This window comes from Sturnira hondurensis, unplaced genomic scaffold (genome assembly GCF_014824575.4).
Source record: "Sturnira hondurensis isolate 20B ecotype Veracruz unplaced genomic scaffold, ASM1482457v3 Scaffold0006413, whole genome shotgun sequence".
Lineage (NCBI taxonomy): Eukaryota > Metazoa > Chordata > Mammalia > Chiroptera > Phyllostomidae > Sturnira > Sturnira hondurensis.
The window spans coordinates 50,787,274-50,802,686 of record NW_028079044.1 but is presented as its reverse complement, the minus strand read 5'-3'; the positions used below and the strand labels follow the sequence as shown (position 1 = coordinate 50,802,686).

The following is a 15,413-nucleotide window of genomic DNA, read 5'->3' as shown; positions in this document are numbered from 1 at the left end:
ACTAGCTCATTGTCCAGCACAAGTGGAAAAAGCATGAGGACTGCTGAGATGCCAGAAGGAATCTTACACATCGAATAGCTGCAGCCTGCAGTGTGAACAGACTTCACCTTGAACTCAGATAACCCCGAGTCAGAGTCTGGCCTTGATGGGTCTGTTCTCCATTGGCTGTGTTCAGAAAGTCCTCCTAAGGCTGTGCCCATAGAGACTGTGAGTACGACCATCACTCAGGCCAGCCAGCTGGTGCTGAGGGCTCTCACCGGCCACGTCCCAGTGTTCATCTGAACGGCAGGGCGCGTGCTAGGAAGCAGGAGGAGTCCACCTCGTAAGCTGGGCCCCAGGTGAAGAGCATCGGCACAGAGATCCGAACGTCTAGGACAGCGATTCACAGAGCCGATGGCGGGTGGCGTGGGGAAGGGCCCCAAAGCAGGGCAGAGAAAGGAAGGCCAGTGTCTCAGCTGTGACCAAAATCGGCGTGGTTTGGAAACAGTCTCCGCTTGAGGTGGGATGTCAGCATTATTTGATTTTCACAGACTTTATGAAGAATAAGCATTCAATGCAATCTCAGCAATACTCCTGTTTAGAAAAAATATGTGCACTATTCTTACAGATACCGTCCCAGTGAGAGCATAGAGCATGTGTTTTCGTACCAAGGGCCTTCCTATGTGGAAGTGGGTAAGCTCTGGCTTGAACAATATGTTGCTAATCAACCCATGGGTATAGAATAGAAGTGCACGGATTCTCATACTCCAGGCAGAAATAGTTGGAGAATCAGCATGTGGTTTGCCATAGAGGAGGTCCTTGTGCAACGGCCTGTCGACCTTAGTCGGCCTGGTCCTTGGAGCTGGTCACTTAATTTTTCTCATTCCATTTTTTTTCAACTTAAAAAAACAAACAAACTGCATTTACCTCAATCCAGGAGGAAGTGGTTTTATTAGGGTAACTTGAGAATGCAAAGTAGTTTATAAGCCTGAGACTTTCTTGAAGTGCACAGCATAGATCTGAGCTCAGCTGACTGCATTCGGGCACGAGTGGGGACCTCGGAGGGCGAGCAGGAAGCAGAGGGAGTCCCTTCCAGGGGGCTTTAATCAGGCGGCAGGGAAAGTCCTGGTCCCCCTGGTTTTCTGGAGTTTGATCAGGCTCCAAGCCAATGACCCCGGATGGACAGCAAGGCTTGGCCCTGTCTCTGGAGGGTGGCAGGGACGGGCTTGTTCCAGAACTTGAAGCGACGAGAGAACAGAGGGAGAATGGAGTCAAAGTGCTAGCCAAAGCAGAACTTGAGTGGCGGTGCTTACACGGAGACCAGGTCTCGGGGCGCGTGGGCGCATTGGGCAGATCTGCGTGGGATGGGGAGGGATTGGCTAGAAACCCAAGTGACATGGGGGTTGCTATCGAATAGAATATTTTAAACCACAGTGATTATAAAAAAAAACAAGTTTGAAAACCTTTCAGGTCATCAACAGATGATCTTTCCCTTACTGGGAAAAACTGGCTATTTTGTCAGAAACTGTCATGCCTGTTATTTTTACATTCTTTAAATCCCATCCAGATTTCAATAACAGTATCAAACAGTATTTTCCAGCGATCTGTACGTTTCCTGTCTCGTGGACTATCTTGCAGCTAGTTACGAAACATCATGGATCGTTCTAGACTTTCTTAGGGTTTTCTGGCCAGGTCACGTGAGCCCCAGGCGGGGCCCACAGGCCCAGAGGCAGCTCTCTGCCCCCAGAGCGGTGGGGGAATCTCTCCTTCTCTCTGGAACCTAAAACGTCTCACCCTGGAATCCACCCCTGACTTACGGAGACGCCTGTCCCCTCTGAGTGGACAAAGGATACTTAAAAACAAAAAGCCTCCGTGGGTGGCCACAGTGTGCAGTGCACACCCCCAAGTGCCTGCCGTAAATAGCCTACTATTTATGCAACACAGCCAGTGCCGGAGTCACATCAATGCCTTTGGCCTGGACGCTTCTCTCCTGGGACTTAGTCCAGAGGAAACATTTGGAGATGTAAGTTTGTAAGCAAGAATGTTTATACTAACATTATTTATAAGTCTAAAATGTGGAAATAACTAAATGCCTAATAAAAAGTGACTAGTCTTATGAATTATAATGCTTCCATAAGATAATGAGAGCCATTATATAATTGTGATTTTGCAGTATTCTTTATATTTCAAAGTCTTACTTACCATGAAAGGCAAAAAGCAGGCTATGAGTGCATACTTACTATAACACGTACATTTATGACCAGAAAATGATTCAGGGTGGTTCAGCTAGTGGGATGCGGTAAGTTTTTGTCTTGTTTCTACTCCTCCATAGTTTGCAAATTGGCTCCAATTAGAATGCACCACCAATGGTGGTGTCTGCAAACCAGGACAGGATTCCAGATCAGTGTCTCTCCTTCGGACGCCACTTCCGGTCAGTCTAACTCCTACACTGCTCTTGAATCCGTGGGTTTCTCCCTATGTTCACTGCTCGCACTCTCACCCAAGCTTCTGTCACCTCCCTTCTGCCTCGTCCGAGCCTCCTCTCTGGCTCCCAGCCACATGCCCTCGAGCCTTTACAGTTCATCCAACGCACTTTGGCCAGGATAAGAGCAGCAACAGAGAAATTGCACCATGCAAACCCTCTGCTCCAAAAACTCGAATAGCTTCCCCTGCAATATGGAATAAGTGACAAAATGTTTGCCCCGCCTCTCAGCCCCACGTGATCTGACTCCCACCCACTTCCCAATGTCGCCTGTGAACACCCCCTGGAATTGTCCCACCTCAGAGTCCAGGGCGTTTGATTGCCACTTTCTTCCTGGCACTGGGACCTCGGCTTCAAGTCGCACCCTCAAAGAGGTCTCCTTGAACCTCGTGGACCATCCTGGAACTGCCTTTTCCTACACTTCTCCCTCCGAACAGAGAGCACAGTTCTGCTGTGTAACATCGTGTGATGGTTTGAGTAAATCTGTCTTCACTTGTTGATGCTCTAAATTTCTTTCTTGCTTCATTATACAGAGCGAGCCCTCTCTTCCTAATGCCTTCAGATCACTAACGCATTTGATACATGGTCTGTCTCCTGCTTTGGACTCTCCTATGTACTTTGTTTCTCAGATCACCCATCTTAGCTCTCCCCGTGCGCCCTACAGAGAAATGACACGCAAACCCCACGTACGTCCCACCCCCCACATCACAGACCCAGGACAGGGCCGAGAAAGCTGGGTCCTAGTTCCTAGGTTGGTGACCATTTTTATAGATTAGCCTGGGTTTACTTCTTTTACCATCTGCATTGATGGATGCTTCACTTATAGACCATGTGAGCCTGAACTGATACTGCCCAAGAATGCTCCTTCCAGTCATTGCTCTTTGGAGTTTTTCTTTATTTCTACATGGTGGTTTATTTGTACATAACCCTATCTTTTTCACAGAGGTGGAGTTGCAGGTAGATACTGAATCCCATGCATTTCTCTACAGCAACCCTGTAATTAAGCCCACGTTAAGAAGAAATGGGGGTTGCCACTGCAGTGGTGTGCTGGGTATGTCTTGGGTGATGTCACTGACAGACTTGTATCGTTGAGGTGTATTGCTGCTGCTTAATATTGGTTGGAATACTGCATGCTACGGTAGGTAGGGGGCTCTCATTGCGTCTTTTGATAATTTGACATTAAGCTTACAAATTCAGTTTCCATGTAGCATCTCTGTTTGCAAAAGCTGAGAAAATGGTAAGTTTCCTTTCTCTACCGGGAGAAATATTGATGGGAGTTAAACGAGCAACCTTGCAAAACATGTATTTAAGGGTTAGAAGAATGAGGACAATAAAGGCCCAACTAAATTTGAGTCCACCTAATTTAAGGATCTCTAATTCAGTAGCATGACTATTGCACCTTAATGGCACCATCTAGCCTGGCAGTGTCGTTCTCTTGCCAAAAATTGATTAGATGAGCTCTTTGTAAAAATTATGATGACTGGGAAAGCATGGGTGAGTTTAATTTCATCAGTTCAGAATGATGATCTTCTTTCCTAATGGAGTGGAACGTAAAGAGAGGAAATGGAGGGCTAAGTCCGTTGCAGTAATTAGGGAGCTGGCCCAGGAGCTGAAGTCACAGTTGCTTAAGGTGCATTTCCACGGAAGTCCGACCAGAGAAAGCGTCCATTCTAGTGGGGCTGAGAGCGAAGATGTAGTTTATCAAGTGGTGAGTGAAAAATAGACTAAGAGCATCCTGACTGCGGGTTTGACATTTTTATTAATTTTAGAGAGAGAAGAAGGGAGAGAGAGGAAGGAAGGGAGAAAGAGAGAGGGACAGACAGACAGAGAGAAACATGGATTTGTTGTTCCAAGCATTCACGCATTCATTGGTTGGTTCTTGTGTGTGCCCTGACCCGGGTCAAACCCACAACCTCGGTGTATTGGGATGATGCTCCAACCAACTGAGCCACCTGGCCAGGGCCTTGACCTTTTCCTTAGTTTGCCCAGTTTGTAAACTAGTTTATTTCGACCCATTTGCTCTTCTAGATTACCTAGAAGAACTGCTCGAACAGTGGAAAAGGAGATTCGGGGGATATGAAGTTTTTATCTCCCTGTAGCAAATATCTGGACAGGTAATTCTTGTGATCATACAAATAAATATTAAAATGCAGAATGCAAACCACAGAGGCACAGTAAGATTTTGGAGATGAATTCCATTTTCTTAATTAGGTCGGATAAAATTTAAGAAGCTTTATAAAGTAGGTAAACTGCATCTTCAGAGTAGAGAAATTGATTGCACTCTCCGAAGTGCCAGCCTCTCAGAGATTTTTAAAATTGGGAGGATTTCAGAAGCGTTAGTGTAAATCCCGGAGTAGAAGGAGACGTCGCTACCAAGCTCCAGCTCTGACATCCGGTCTCACTCCTCGCCGCTCAGACGCGGAATCACTGCTCTTTGAACTGACACTGACTTCCCTGTTAAAGACCATTTCAAATCGCCCGTTATTGCATTATTTCGAAGCACCATCACAGAATTTTGCGCATTTTCTTCTAGAGCACAAGCAAAGAAAGTGTTAAGGTGTGTCACGTGCTGGGGGCTTGTATATGCAAGAACTAAGAAAGGATTGCTGGCTTTATGGCACATACATGCTCGTATAGCAACGTGTTTGTGGTCCAGGGCTTCTTTATCTCTTACTCCTTACTGGGTTGATTACGAACCAAGCTGGAAAGAAGGTGATGCCTGTAGACAAAGGGAGAAAACAGAACTGGCCACAGCGGAAGAATGGTGATTATGTTATGATTAGTCAATAACATGTGCTGGTGGTGGATACTGCTTCTCATAGTATCATCCATATATATCCCACCTAAGTCAGCAAGACTTGTATGTTCTCCCAAAATTCTTCTAGGCAGGTGTGGGTGATATCATAAATCAATTACAGAGATGACGCGTCTCACTCTCAGACTGTTAGATGTCTTCCACAAGGCTACATGACTGATACATGAACCTCTTTCTCCTTCTTTTTTTAAAAGCTTCTCACTATTTTTATTCATTAGTTTCTGTTAGCTAAGCATGAAATATAAACTTATAAAGCTTTTGTTGGAAGAAAACTTAGGATGATATTTTTACAATGTGGGAGCAGGCAAATATTTTTCAGATATATTTATGCCAAATATAATAAACATAAAATAACTGAGGATAAATCGCACTACATCAGAATCAAAATCTCCAGCCCCATCAGAAGACATCATTAGGAAAATGGACTCAGTCACAGACTGAGAAATGATTCACAATGCATGCATTTGACAAAGGACTTGCTCACAGAAAGCCTAAATAACTCTTGCAATTCTATAACAAAAATAAAATAACCCATTAAAATGGGAAATGTTTGAAGTGATACTTTAGACCTAAGTGAAAGTGGTGGCTTGTAAGAGAGGGTGCTCACCTCCATGAGTCTCCCAGGAAACGCAACCAAGGCCGCAGTGAGGTAAAAAAAACACCCCCGAGGATGAGGGAACTTTAAAAAAACTAAAAAAGAAACACGATACAAATGTTGGTGAATGTGCGGAGTAACTAGAACTCTCTTTCATGGCTGGAGGGAATGCCACATGGTTTCTTTAACTTTGGATAATAGTTTTCTGTTATCTTTTAGAGATACACTTACACGCAATCCAATGGTTTTATCCTAAGTATTTCAAACAGGATATGTCTGCACAAAGATTCGTACATGGTGTTCACAGCATCTTCACTCATAGCAGCCAACCCACTAACCAAGATTTAAGGTGTGGCGTTTTGTTCTTTGAGAATAAACTATTGAGTATGTCATGGTACTAACCTCAAACTCACTTTGTCTCTTTCTCTCTCCCCTCCTTACTTATAATGGGAAGTTTCAACAATATACGAAATGGGGAAGAATATTTGTTGAATCCCATATACCATCACGTAGCTTCAATGAGTGTGGTTCTTTGGCCAATCTTATTTCACACACCTGTCTTCTATTTGGAAAATTATAATTGGTTCTCTTTACAAATTCACTGGATAATCTGTGCCCTAGCAAACTTGCAAGTTGATCCAATTTTTTTGCTACCATTATGATATAATGGCTAGCAATTATTTGGATGTGGTTCTGTTTGTTGCAGTCCATGTCTATGTATTTTGGTGTTCAGACCCCCCGAGTTGGAGGCACTGAATGTCCTTCAAGCTGGCTCAGATGTCCTTTCAGTTTAGCTGACACGGTCTTTGCTAAATAGACTCACGTTTCATGTGGTGATTGCTGGGGGCAGGGGAGTGTAGGAGGACTAAATGGTAATGAAAAAATACACTAAAGATTAAATCAAGAAGAAAAGAAGAAAGAGAGAGAGAGAGAGAGACTTTATTTCCAAAGCAGAGATTCACCAAGAAGTTACGACCGTCAGCGGCATTGCCTGTCGGGAACCTTCCAGGGAGAGTGGGCTCCTGCTGTGTCTCAAGTGTCTGTGAAACTTGGCCTTCCCAGACCAGGCGGCGTGGGGGTCGGAGCTGAGAGGTCGCTGGCGTGGAGACTCCCACTGTCATTCCCTCAAGCCTCCCGTAGGCAGGAGCCTGGAGTCCATCCGAGCGCTTGGTCCAGTGCCCCCTGGTGGCCTTCTCACCTCGGAGCTCCTGGCCGCCTTTTCCAAGCGTTCCAAGTAACACAGACAGTAACAATGGTGATGAGAAAAATAGAAATTACGTGATGACAGTAAAATGAATATCAAATCGCAGGGATGGACGGGGGCGGGACTCACACGCATCATGCCTCGTTTAGCCCTCCCCAGAGCCTCCCAGGCTGTCCTTGTCACTACTCCCAACTGGCAAGTGTGACCACCGAGTCTCAGAGCTGTCTTGGTGGCTCAGGATCACACCCTCAGTAATTCGGGGCGTCGGGGTAGGGAACTACTCTAATGGTCTCTATCAATGCTTTAAAAAAATAAACACCTGAGTTTAGATTTACAGAAAGGCCATAAAGACAGTGGAGTCCCTCCAACTTCCCGGGCTTTTATATGGCTACGCGCGTTTCTCGTACACTTAATTCAGACACAGACTGAAGACCCAGTCCACGATTTTAGCGCCATTTCCATCCAGCGAAAAGGGACGCCTTTAGCATTTTCCATATTGTTCCATTGATAAATTCTCTCAGGAATTGTTTGCTTAAACCTGTCTTTGTTTTTTTTTAATTTGTGCATCAAATTTCTACCAGACGTGGACTCGATCCTGTGCGCATAGTTTCATGGCCTTTTGAAGTCACTGTGAGCATGTGGCCCGCTGTTCTTGTCATATAATGTTTCTTACAAAATGTCCGTTATCTTTGCTTTCGTTATTGTTCGCATCATAGTTCTCCTTTCTTTTCTGACTGCTTTTAAAATTTTCTTTTTTTCAGTGGTTTCTGATGGCGGTGCTATTTGGATAAGCCCAGGTGTGGATTCACTGCTTTCACGGTGCCAGGTGGGTTCGATTCGCCCTGTGCCTCGAGTCTGGTCTGCAGTTAAAGGTACTGACCTCTAGATCCTGTCCAGGGTGCGAGTCGGGAGTTAACTTACATGGGCCTGCAATAAGTTCACCAGAACATGAGCAGATTCAGAAGAATTTGGAGCTTTGCTCCGGGCCACTTGCCCCCTTCTTCTGTGCCCCCTGTTAGAAATGCCGTTCCTTTCATTTTATGTTCAGCATCAAGCCCCTGTCTCCATCTCGGCAATCGTGCTGCCCCCCCACCCCGTCTGAGTCCTCGGGGCTCTGCCCTCATCCTAGCTATTGTACACAGTGCCTGCACATGAGTCCTTTGCAGTCACCTTAAACTAGGCATGTCCAGAGTGGATGACCTGTTTCACCTCCCTGTGAATAATTTCGGGACCAACATTGCCATCTTCTTCAGGCACAGGCACGGCGGGCCCACACCCACCCACGGCCCTGTGCCCCCCACCTCAGCTGGTCAGTGGGCCCTGCATGGTCCTTCTCTTCTCTGTCAACACTGCCCGAGACCCGACCGCCACCACTTTCTCTCTGGGTGGTCCCAGTGGGTTTCCAGGGGGGTTCTCTTCTGCAGATTCTTCGTGACTTATCGTGGCCTCTGGAATCAGACCAGCCCTATTTACACCCTCCTTTCCTGTGTCCTTCCCTGTGTGACACGGGCGTATCGGCTTTCCTGGGTTCGTGGGGCTGGTGTAATTCCAACCAGATCCAGCTGTAAAGGGCAGAGGTGGGGAAGCTGCGGGGTTCACATTTAGGTGAAACTTAATCCGTTCAAGTTCANCTGGTCAGTGGGCCCTGCATGGTCCTTCTCTTCTCTGTCAACACTGCCCGAGACCCGACCGCCACCACTTTCTCTCTGGGTGGTCCCAGTGGGTTTCCAGGGGGGTTCTCTTCTGCAGATTCTTCGTGACTTATCGTGGCCTCTGGAATCAGACCCAGCCCTATTTACACCCTCCTTTCCCGTGTCCTTCCCTGTGTGACACGGGCGTATTGGCTTTCCTGGGTTCGTGGGGCTGGTGTAATTCCAACCAGATCCAGCTGTAAAGGGCAGAGGTGGGGAAGCTGCAGGGTTCACATTTAGGTGAAACTTAATCCGTTCAAGTTCATTTCTGTGTGTGAAAAGAAATAGGGGATGGGGTATTATTTTTCAGTGCTATTTCTTTAAAGTACTTCTTAATTTCTGCCTTTCTCCACCTTCTTCCTTAATTTTCTTCGTGGGATGAAGAAGGACATCTTCCTGGGACGGTAAGAATCACGGACAGCCGGTGCTGATGCGCGCGCGGCTGGGTCTCTCAGGTGCTGGCCACGTGCACCTTTCCTACTTGTTCTCTCTCCCTCCCTTCCTCCCCAGACTCTGTTTGTCTTATGAAAATCAAGCTCTGTGAGGCAGTTTCTCTTCTCAGATCCTAGAATAGCGACTGGCCCCTGGTGTTCCACAACTATTTGATAAATTAAAAAACAAACAAACAAACAAACAAACAAAAAACGGCCCTGGCTGGTGTGGCTCAGTGGATTGAGAGGCGGCCTGCGAACCAAAGGGTCGCAGGCTCCATTGCCCTGACTGGGTTGCTGGCCAGGTCCCCGGCAGGGGGCGTTTGAGAGGCAATCACACCCTGAGGTTTCTCTCCATCTTCCTCCCTTCCCCTCTCTCTAAAAATAAATAAAATCTTTAAAAAACCTGTTTGACTTGTTTGGGAGTTTTCTTACCTTACCAGTGTATGAAACGCCACGTCATTTCAAATCCCTGCCCGCTACTCCAGTTCCAGATCTCTGACCACAGGGGCGTCATTAACAGCACACTGAGGGGACGGGACCCTGTCTGGCCCCTGCACACACGATAGGAGCATCTGCATGGAAAGCAGCCAAAACTCAGCAAAAAGCGCCCACGGCCTCTGTGTCCCAGTGTCCCAGGCTTCTGGGAGGGCCCCGGAACCTTCTTCCCGGTTCAGAGCCAGCACAGTCTACCAGCCTCCTCCAGTGAAATTTGAGAGGAGAGTCCATATTCTTGCACAGAAGCTGGTTTTAAGGAGACAGGAGCGTTGCCGCAGGGAGTCTGCCCTCCAACGCACGCTCGACACCAAAGGAAACTCTTCAAGTTCATGGGTGTCTGTTCAGACGGAAGGTGCAGCCAACCTCGCAAACTCCGCGCGGTATTTATCACAACTGCCTATTGTATGCAATATGCAATGATGCCTTTTCATCCTGGCGTGGGACAAAATCAAAACTGCAGAGGCAGCTTTGAGCGAACTCCTGCCAAAGCCACCGGAAACCCCGCCTCCCTTGGCTGCGCCGCTGGCCTTTAGTGTCAGAGTTTTACCACAGACGGTGGGTGTGGCTGCAGGGCTGGGCCCGTGTGGCTCTTCTGTGCTGCGCTGAGTGTCCCGGCCACAGACTCTGAACCCTGTCAGGACAGATGAAGTTCAGCCGGTCTCTCAGGAGTGAGGAGGGGTTGATGCTGAAGTCACCCGGTGCCTCCATTTCATGGGCCTCGGGTATGTCCCCCCCAACCATGGGTTACCCCATCACCCTGCATGGGGTTTACCTCCGTACGAACCGAGCAGAAATCACCCACAACATCCAGAGTCTGTGGGACTCCAACGCCAAAGCCCGAAGGCTTCGGGAAGACATTTAATTAAAAACAGATTTGAATGAAAGAAATGAACCTCCTGCCTTTTGGCCTCTTGGCAAAGAAGATCATTCTCCAGCTAATTAACGGGAGAAAAAAAAGAAGGAAAGACTGCACTGGAACCTACTTCCTCTTGGACTTGGTCAGCCCAAGTCTACCTGTTTTAATGAAGTGTATTCCAGGTTGGCACAGGGGATTCAATAAAGCCGAGGCGCAGTGACAAGCTGGGAATCCCAGGAAGGCCGCGTGAGTCTTCCTCTCGGAAGCTCCCTGCCGCGTGCGGGGCTGCCCCTGTGCCCTGTGAAATGTAAGCTCCGTGTTGCCCTTAAAATGTGAAAGTCTTGATTTGTTAACCCTAAGAATGTTCTCTTGGTTGATTTTGCCATTTAATGATTGTTTTTAACGATGTACCTGAGTAGGTTCAGCCTGGAATTACGGCACGTTGTAAAGGCAAAGGGTCTTATGTGTTATCTGGTCTAATTTCCTTGGTTTTCCATAAGGACACAGAATTTTCGAGAGGAAGTATCTTGCCCAAGCAGGAGATAAATTGTACAGTGACTGAGTCTGGAGCAGAACTCAGATCTCTAACCCCTGGAATCAGCCATTGAGTCCACGTGGTAATTATTCAGTAACTATCAACTGTTGAAGGTCAGTTGTTTATTAGCAGTTGTTAATCACTTATTCTTAATGAAAATAAGGATGGTATTATAAATGGGGTGACCTTATTTCCTGCTTAACAACTGTTTGGACCGAATGCGTGGAAGTCAACCTTGACTCCTCCCCTTCCTTCATCCCTGAAGTTCATGCCGTGGATGAAGTCCCCGTGCGTCCCCTGGAGGCCCAGCGCCACCTTCCCCGTCCGCCACCTCTGACAGACGGTCCATGTAGTTGTGCCTTGAAGCTGATGCAGGGGGAGAACACGGGAGACACAAAAACGGAGGAGGCAGGAGAGCCAGGGGATCGTCATCAGACAGGCAGAGTACCCAAAGTTGGGAGAATCTAAATCAAATTTCTCAAAATCCAGACGTTCTTCAGGAAAAGTCGCCCAGACGGACCCACAGAAATAACTCAAAGTGTCCATGAGTCTCCAGTTCCAGCCAGGGAGGCACCTGGAGTATCGCGTGGAAAGTGTTAAGATTCATTCATTTGTGAGGGACACAGACAGGGTCAGCCGTCAGCGGGGACACACAGAGGAACGGAACAGAGGGGTTTTCTTGCTTTTCGTTTTTATCATAGGATAGAGGCTTATTATTTTTTTTTGTAACGCATTCATCACAATCATAACCAAATAATCATCAGCAAAAAGAGAAAAGACGTTGTAGATATCAACTGTTCATTCTGTTTTAGGGCTGACTGATGGCTTTTCCCTGACTAGATACACCACAACTGTTTACCTGTTCACTCCCCGAAGGGCGTCCTCGGTTCAGAACAAAGCTGCCAAGAACAATTTATGTAAAAAAATAATTATTTGATCATTTCACCATTTATCTGCATATTCACCTAGTTATGTGTTGAGTGTTTGCTGTGTCAAGTGCTTCCAGTGTTGTACGGAGATACAACGAGCGATAACCCCCACACGAACAGTCTAAAGCCTGAGATAAATAAGAAACAAGAAATTATAACACAATCTCAAGAGGGCGTCAGTCCCGTGAAGAAAGATAAAAACAGGGTGAAGAGGATGGAGAGCAACCAAGAAGCCATCTCCCGCAGGAAACCAAAGGCTTCCCGTGGGAGGTGCCGTCTGGACAGACGCCCGAAGGAAGTGAGAGAGGCTGACGTGGGGGCACCTGCGGAGGGGGAGGTCTGGGAGGCAGGCGCCTGCCCGGCCAGATGACGTGGGCAGTCGCAGCAGTGTCACACAGGACATCGCCCGGGGCGGGGGGGGCCTCCGGGAGGTACTTTTCTTTCTTTTTTAAAGATTGTATGTATTTATTTTTAGAGAGAGGGGAAGGGAGGGAGAAAGAAAGGAAGAGAAACATCGATCGGTCGCTTATTGTATGCGCCCAACCTGGAACCAGACCCGTCTGACCGGGAATCGAACCAGCAACCTCTCGCTCTGCGGGATGACGCCCGACCCACTGAGCCACACCAGCTGGGGCCAGGAGCCCCCTGTCTAAGCTTCTTTTCTCTAGCAACCCCCGCAATAATCACAGCCCAATCCAATGGATATTTTATTCTTTTTCTCATTTTGCAGATGTTTAAGCCGACACATACAGAGCATTGAAACTTTTTCAAGGTCAGGCAGGTAGAAAACATTTGTTCAATGAATTAGAGACAGATGAGGCAACGCCGAGACTACACGTTTGTGTAAGCAAGTTTATTACCTGACTGCAGAAAACGGACACTATTGATCGGAAGAGGGCGGACTTGGAGGCAGAGAATAATCCTGGCAAGAAATGCTATGGGCCCGAACCGAGGACGAGCCGCAGGAACTGAGAGGAGATGGTGGTGCTGAGCGATGCTTCGGAGGTGGAGCTTAAGAGAATCGGTGACTTGTGGAACATGGGTGGTAAGCCTTATGATAAGGAAAAAACGTAAAGATTTGGAAGATTGAAATAGTGCCACTCCCTTCTTGATTCTTCCTGACTTACGGGTGCTTTGAATCTGAGACTGGACTTGTTAGTAAATGCTGACATCATCGAGTTTTAGTTCTAGAAGGGATGATGCAAATATGAGCATCTCACATCTTTCTTTAAAGATGAAGAGAGAGAGACCCAGACAGGCAAAGTGACAGCCTGAAGTCACCTAACAGGTGAGGATGGAGTCAATGCTGGAACTGGGACCTCCTCTCACGGCCCCCACATTCTTGGGGAATCTCAGTGGTCATGGGTTTGAGGACGTGCCCGATTTCTCCTGACATCTTTCCCTTCCTTGGTGCCATCCCCGGAGCTCCCTGGGATGTCTGTGGTCTACAGATACTGATGGTTCTCAAGGATGTGGCAGACACTGTCAGGTCATAGGACTGTCCTCTGTGGGGCGCTCACCATCAGTAATTTTTTCACTGAGCACCTACTGTATACCAGGCATGGCTTGAAACACTGTTCTCACAGGGTGTGAGTTTTCATACTTGGATTCAAGTTCAAGTCAGTGTTGCATCATAGGGCATGTTCTTTCTCCCAGGCAGAGAGTATTAGTCTGAGAACTGTCTTCAGTTTCTTTTTTTTCTCCATGCTAATTTCTTGCTCCTGTTTCTTCTGCTTCTCCCACGTCTATGAATTATAGCTGGCAGCAAGTTGTCTTCTGCCTCACCTCCTTCCAGAAAAGAGGATGTTTGAAAATCCACACACCGGTTCACATAACGAGTTCTTGGAAGCGAAGTTCCGGAAACACTCGGGGAGGAACTGTCATCCTGCGGTAGAGGAAGGGCTTGTGCGTGAGCGTCACCAAGGGAGTGATGGGGATGGCGTCTGGTCTGCTGGCGCTGCTGTTTATACAGAGCGGAGCGCCTTCTCAGGACTGAAAGCTGAGTTTTACGGACATGGCCCATCTCTTCGGAACTGAGGCACATCCTCACCAAGCAATCTCCTGCTTCCTAATTTGTCACCATTTTTTGATGAGGTCATTTTCTTACCATCCATGCAGGCTAACCCTGCGTGTCAGCTCTCCCGAGAAGACGGTGGGAAGATTAAGTGCTAACAGTTTCAGGAAAGTATATGCAAAAACCTTTAACAGCCCCCATAAACGCGATCTACAACTATCTGGGAATGGGCCTGCGATGATGATGCTAATGTCTGTTTTTATAAGGTCTTGCATCACCCTAACTACATCCCCGGTAAACTTGTCAGATGTCAACCGCGCGGGGGCTGGAGTCTCGTTCAAAGGTTTATTAACTGCTGTGCCCGGTGGCATTTCCTCTGAATGACTGTCTAACGTGGAGTCAGAGGCCGCTTCTCCTTCCAGTATAAATACAAGAGCAACCCTAATAAAACAGATGCATTACACTGCAGTGCAAATGAGACCGTTGTAATGGACTCCGGCGGCGAAGGCAGTGAAGTAGTAACCACTGCGATTGCGTGCGCTACGCCGAAGACAGTGACTGTGAATCATGAGGGGCTGCCAATTATTTTATTTCACGTCACTTTATTGTATCACTTTCCCCACGCAGATCTCTCTCTCCCCTCTTCAGGGAGCAGTTGGCTTGCCCGTGGACCAGAGCTCGGCCTTCCACTGTCCTGGGTCAGCTTTCCCAGGGCCACGTTCAGGGTCACGGAGCAAAGGCAGAGTCTCTGAAACCTGCCTGTGTGTTCTGCACACGGTTTGTAGCCAAAACTGATGTGTATGGAAAGGTCTACTTGGGTCCAAGTGTGGTGAACCGAACACCGTTTTGCCCCTGGCATCAGACTGAATTGTTGGTGTATAGATGGTGTGCTCCCCAGGCTTTAGGGGGTATTGTGTAAGCATCCCTTTCTAGCTGTTTGCTTGTTTGTTTAGAAGAAGCAGGTCTAACAGCAGGAATTGAAGCGAACCCTGTAACCAAGGGGGTCGAGGCACGTCTTCAAGGATGGCTTTGGAGACCAGCCTTGCAGACGTGGTGTGTGGGGCTGAGGGGTTGAGAGGGGCCACCTAAGAGAGGCACCTAGAGAGGCTGTTATGTGGAAAAACTAAGCTTTAGAAGCTGAGCGTGTGTCCGAAGTATTCAACCCAGCAGAGAGGGATCACCCAAGTGCGGAATGAAAGGACGCAGATGGGAGGTGGGGGTGTTGGAAAACACTCCTTGTTAGGACATCGGCAGGGAACGGAAGTCGGAGGTTTCCCTAAGGGGGAGAACTGGGCTCCCCAGGGGGAGAAGTCCTCCCAGTGGACCGCAGACCCGAAGGCCACTGGGGGGCTGCACTCAGGGTGGGAGGACTCAGGGGACAGCG

General features: G+C 47.8%; 1 long non-coding RNA gene across 1 annotated transcript; it reads left to right on the top strand.

Moving 5' to 3' along the window:
* The first annotated feature begins 2,712 nt into the window (after positions 1–2,712).
* Positions 2,713–9,241, top strand: LOC118988940 (uncharacterized). The gene is made up of 3 exons (XR_005066886.1): positions 2,713–2,938; positions 7,837–7,947; positions 9,151–9,241. It is a non-coding gene; the product is annotated as an uncharacterized LOC118988940 (long non-coding RNA).
* Positions 9,242–15,413: the final 6,172 nt, after the last annotated feature.